At 36.4% G+C, this 5,609-nt stretch overlaps 1 non-coding gene across 1 annotated transcript; it reads right to left on the minus strand.

The window, feature by feature from the left end:
- Window positions 1-1,117: 1,117 nt before the first annotated feature.
- LOC111722718 lies at window positions 1,118-1,224 on the minus strand. The gene has a single exon (XR_002771418.1). It is a non-coding gene; the product is annotated as a U6 spliceosomal RNA (small nuclear RNA).
- Between the last annotated feature and the right edge of the window lie 4,385 nt (window positions 1,225-5,609).

Consider the following 5,609-nt stretch of genomic DNA (forward strand, 5'->3'; position numbering starts at 1 on the left):
TTAACAGACAGCAACTTTGAAGTGGGGATAAATGCAGCTAAAATCATCCCCCTGAAGTTCTCAGTACTGTGCAATTAGCTTCGCAGATGTGCTGAGTCTACACCTACCCTTTAATGATTACTAAAAGCTTGTTAAATGAAGCAGTACCACCTCTCTCCTCTCTGTACACATCAGCTGCCAGCCCACTTCTAGTTTTATAAGTTCTATAATGGAGCCCAAATGTGGCTGAAACCTTTTCAAAGCTTTAAAATTTTTAGTATCTCATGTGTCACTTACCAATGAGGAATAACTTGCAGAGTGGGAGCACTGATCCAAAGTCTTACTGTCTCTCATTTACAATACCTCCCATGTCCTTATCCCACCCAACTTTATTCTAAAGTGCAAATCAAATTTATCTTCTCCCTCCCTGCTTAAAACCTTTCAATGGCTCCTGTCACTTAAAGTCCAGAGTTCTAAATATGGCTCCAATCCATCTCCCAACTTTATTATTTTCTCTCCATATCTGGCATCACTAAACTATAGCTGTCTATCTATCTATGTATAATCTATCTATCAACTCTGTGTCTCTTTCCAACTATCTTTTAAACAGCACTTCTACATATCTCCTAATTTCCACATATTATGACTTTATATTATCATAGATATATATTTAAATGCAAGTTCTTAAAATTCATAGTCCTCACTTTCTATTGGGCTTAAAATAATTATGCAGACCCTTTTAAGATGGCACTGGAGAAGAGAGAAGGGGTACTTGTGTATGCATATGTATGTGTGCATACATCTGTACTTAATGCTTTTGAGATGTAACTGAATTAATTAGCATGATTAAATTATTTTTATTTTTTTAATTGTGAAGGATTCATTGAGGGTACAAGAAGCCAGGTTACACAGATTGTATTTATTAGAGAAAGTCCCTATTATAATTGTATCTTGCCCCCAAAAGATGTGTCACAAAATGAGACCCCCCAATCCCCCCTTTTCCTCTCTCTACTCTCCCCTTCCCCCACCCCCCACTATGTACTAGGTCATTAATTGTCCTTATATCAAAATTGAGTACATAGGATTTGTGCTTCTCCATTCTTGTGATGCTTTACTGAGAACAATGTAAAAATATGGAAAAAATATAGAATGCTTCACAAATTTGTGTGTCATCCTTGCACAGGGGCCATGCTAATTTTCTCTATATTGTTTCAATTTTAGTATATGGGCTGCTGAAACAAGCACAGCATGATTTAAATTTTGAGTAAAAGGGGTAGGCTCTATCTAGGACTCGATGTCTGTTTCATTTACCAAAGCAAAAGAGTCATCAACATCACTAATTATTTCTCCTTTGTAGGCCAGGATAGATAGTAAGAGACTCAGTTCTATAATAGAACTGGGTTCTGCAATAAGAAAAGATACAATAGGATAACCAAAAAAAGGCAAGATTCAGTTATTATCATGAATTTCAAGATAGAGAAGTGGCATTGAGAGGGGATGACTGACTCATAGAGATCCCTAGACCTGGTTAATAGAACACAATGTCCCTAGGAGAGACATAAATGACAACCATCATGGCTGTAATACAAAGAAATATTTACAGAAAATAAACAAGTCAAGGATGGAGGATGATAGAATGAAGACAGTTGTTCCAATAAAAATGCTTAAATCTGCCTAGTTTCTATAGCTAGTTTCAGTATATGGAACTCATTGAAAAAAGAGGCCATGTATGTGAGAGGAAGCTCCCTGCAACAAGATACGTGGTAATGATTCCAGCATTCTTTCCCCACAGGTATCTGCTGCTATTTCCCTAGGAAATTATATACGAGGAAAATGAGAGTTCCTAGGAATTTTGAAAATGGTTAAACACAGGGTCCAAAATGACACTGCTGGTGCAGCACCTGTGGCTCAAAGGAGTAGGGCACCGACACCATACACCAGAGGTGGCTGGTTCAAACCCAGCCTCAGCCAAAAAACACTGCCAAAAGCAAACAAACAATGATGTGTGTAATAAAAAATGGAGCTAAAAACAAAACAAAACAAAACAAAATGACTCTGCTATCTGGATATCTAAAGCAGCATAATGTTTTGTCTGTCTGACTGGGGCTTTATGATGACCTGACAACAACAGAGGGAGTCTGCATATGGTCAGTCTAGTGAGTTCACCCTTAGCATTCTGGAGCAAATTCATTCCATGTGTCAGTCGCTGAAAGATTTATGTATCAACTGAACAGGACTGCTAATACACTTTCGGATGTGTCTGTGAAAATGTTTACAGAAGCTATTGGCATTTAAGTCAGTAGCCTGAGTAAAGATCAACCTCACCAATGTGCGTGGGCATCATGCAATATGTGGAGGACCTGAATAAAACAAAAAGGCAGAGGAAGGCTGAGTTCACTGTCTTGTTTGAGCAAGGACAACCATAGTCTCCTGCCCTTGAACATTGGCACTCCTAGTTCTCAGGAGACTTCAGACACGTGTAGGAACCTATATTGTTGACTTTCCTGGTTCTCTAGCTTGCAGAATGGGATTCTCAGCCTCCACAGTCTTCTGAGCCAATTCCTCATAATAAGTCCCTCTGTCTGTCTTTCTCTGTAAATTTGTTCTGTTTCTGATCAGTTCTGTTCCCCTGGAGAACACTGATTAATAAAATATTTATTCTGTTTCTGTGTTTCTAAGACATCTTTGTACATATTAGGCTGAAAACCAGTTATGTCCTCATAAACAAAAACAAAACAAAACAAAACAAAACCAAAAAACCAAGCAAACATGTTTCTCAGATAAAGAGTAGTATAATACATTATTTTAGGTTTATAAAGTTAAAACCATTGTTTGCATGTGTCTATGTATGTGTGTGTCTGTGTACTGAGATACTTGAAGTAAACCTCAGAGCCTGCTCCACTGTGTGGAACACAGAATAGGATCAAGAAATGGTGCAGAACCCTGTGTGTAAGATGAGATGAGATCTAGCTGAATAGAACAGGTGATCCCACTGAGGCAGAACTAATGGAAGAAACAGAAGAGAAAAATCAACAAAAATTTAATAAGAACTTTTGTGCAATTAGAGCTCAAAGGGAAGTTTCTGAAATTTAAAAATGTGTAAAATTTAAGCTCTTCTGTAGGACTATAAATGTCTTAAAGGACAATGGGCATGATTTCACTTTATCTTAGTAAGTCCTGCTATCAACACAGTGTCTGGCGCACAGGAAATGTGTGAAACATAAAAATAAATAATAATAATAAGTCATCAAACTGATCCAAAATGCTTCCTAGAGTGGGACTGGGACAAGCAAGTAAGCAGGTCCCAACCCAAAGAGGTGCCCAAATAGGTCCTGTTCCTTTTACACCTGGAAAGAATTGGGCATATGGCTTTGAACAGCTCACTTTACAATGACTCCTTCTTTTATAAGATACTTGGCCTTTTGTGAGTGGAACTAAAGCTGTCTCTGAAAATGGCAACATCTGATCCTAAGGCCTAGAATATAAAGCACTTGAAAATGTCACTCTTTTAAGGTTATCCTCTGATGCTCAGAGCTTAGAAGAAAAATTTAATAGGCAGATCTGGTAAAGTAAAAGAACAACCATAACAACAATATTCATTAATATGAAAAATAGGAATACATGTTACCTGCCTATGACCTTATTTTCCTGAAAAGATTCACATATGTTTATCACTTCAGAAAATTTGTTGTTAGCTCAAGTACAGTAGAAGGGATAGAATCATTTATCACCTTCTAAAATAAATGTAACCAGGGTACTGCATGGTAAGTGACTGCTATATGGCTCTAATAAATTATAGGACCAGGATAATTGAGGTTGCATTAGGGAAGATTTCATAGATGGGAATATGATTAAGGCAAGAGTCTCTTCCCAGATAATCTAGGTTCAAATCCCCTCTCCACTCCTCCTTAGTCATGTGGTCTTATTTGCAAAATAAGGATCACAATGTCACTTAATCTCACTAAGTCATTTGGTGAAATAATAATGTATACAAAGCTTTGCACGTAACAAATAACTCAAGAAATATTTCTACTGAGTTCAGACTTCATTTTACCTATTGATACTTTGAAGTCCATTCATTAAGACATTTATGAAGACTTGTATATGCTTCAAGAATTGTATGCTTGAGGGTGGGGAGAAGGATTACCATTATGATTTCTACCTTGATTAAGGTTTTAGCATCGATTGTGATTATAAAGACTTTCATCATAGATATTTATCCAGATATAAGTGGAAGAAAGGACAAAGAGTAAAGAAGATCCACGTAGTAACTACTAAGTTTTCCTGGAGTGTTCAGGAAGAAGTTTGTGGGGCAGAAAGAATAGTTTTTTCCTTGATAGAAGAGTGGAAGTTTCCTGTATTGATAAGAAAAAGATTCTAACCAAAAAACAAAACACAACCTCAAGGATGCAGAGATGTGTTCAGTGATGGTCCAGAAAGTTCCGCAGAGGATTCTACATTGGTCCTTCTGTGCCAGGCTGGACTTCTTAAGTGTTGTTGTGTAGAGAGACTACAGAAAAGCGTCATTTTTTGAGAAGGGTGGAAGTATTTTAGTTATTTTTATCTTTTAACTTTTCATACTGAAATGATCTCAGACTTCCAAAAAGGGTGCAGATGTGGTACAAAGAGCTTGGGTTTAATAAATAGATGGGCTCTTTGCACTTTTGAAGTGAAAGCACATTTCCCTCTTCTAGTTGATAATTTAAACTTTGGTTTTCTCTCCTTGTAAAGAAATCAGTTTCTCCTCCCATCCGCTCTATCAACCAATCATCAATAACATTAATGTTGATGTTAATCCCACCAAGTCTTTGGGATTAATGCATTGTTCTGAGATATAAACTATTTCAAGAATCCAAAATTAATCCAAAATTTCTGACTCATTAATAGGAATCTTTATGTTGAGGCCTGACTTTTTTTTATCTGTGTGCTTGTTTTTAAATTTTTTTCCAGCTTCATGAGTATATTCAGCAAATAAATATTGCCATATTAAGGTGTGTAACTTGATGTTTAAAGATGCATATGCATTGTCAGATTATCACTGTAATCAAGCGAATTAACATATCTATCGCCTCACATAGTTAACTTTCTTTCATTAGTTTCTTTGTGGTGAGAACACTTAAGATGTACCCTTTTGAAAAATTTCAAGTATATAATACATATTGTTCAATATAGTCTCATCATACTGTAAATTAAATCTTCATAACTAAAACTTTGTACCCTGTGACCAACATCCCCATTTCCCCTTCCCCACACATCTGGCAAACACTTATATGCAGAATCTAAAATCAAACTCAAAGAATAGAGGATCTTACTCTTTTTAAAGAAAAAACTGGGACTCTTGAAGTTCCAGGTCCTTTTTGCCAATCTGAAGTTGCAACATGAGAGAGTTTAAAACAATTATCAAATGGTCTTTTTGATAGGAAATTGTTTTCATCAGCTTGTTAGCTCAAGAAGAGCCCAAATTTCCAGTCTCCCCTCCCCCCCAGAATAAATGGTAGTATGAATTCTATATTTCAAAGTCCATTTTGAGAGTTACCAGTAGATCTGAAGAACAAGGTACTTCAGGATGGCTTTAATATATTTGATAACCATTCCTTAGGATTTGAATATAAGTTTTAAAACATTATTAG

Source organism: Otolemur garnettii, unplaced genomic scaffold (assembly GCF_000181295.1).
Source record: "Otolemur garnettii isolate 467f Iridium unplaced genomic scaffold, OtoGar3 scaffold00328, whole genome shotgun sequence".
Lineage (NCBI taxonomy): Eukaryota > Metazoa > Chordata > Mammalia > Primates > Galagidae > Otolemur > Otolemur garnettii.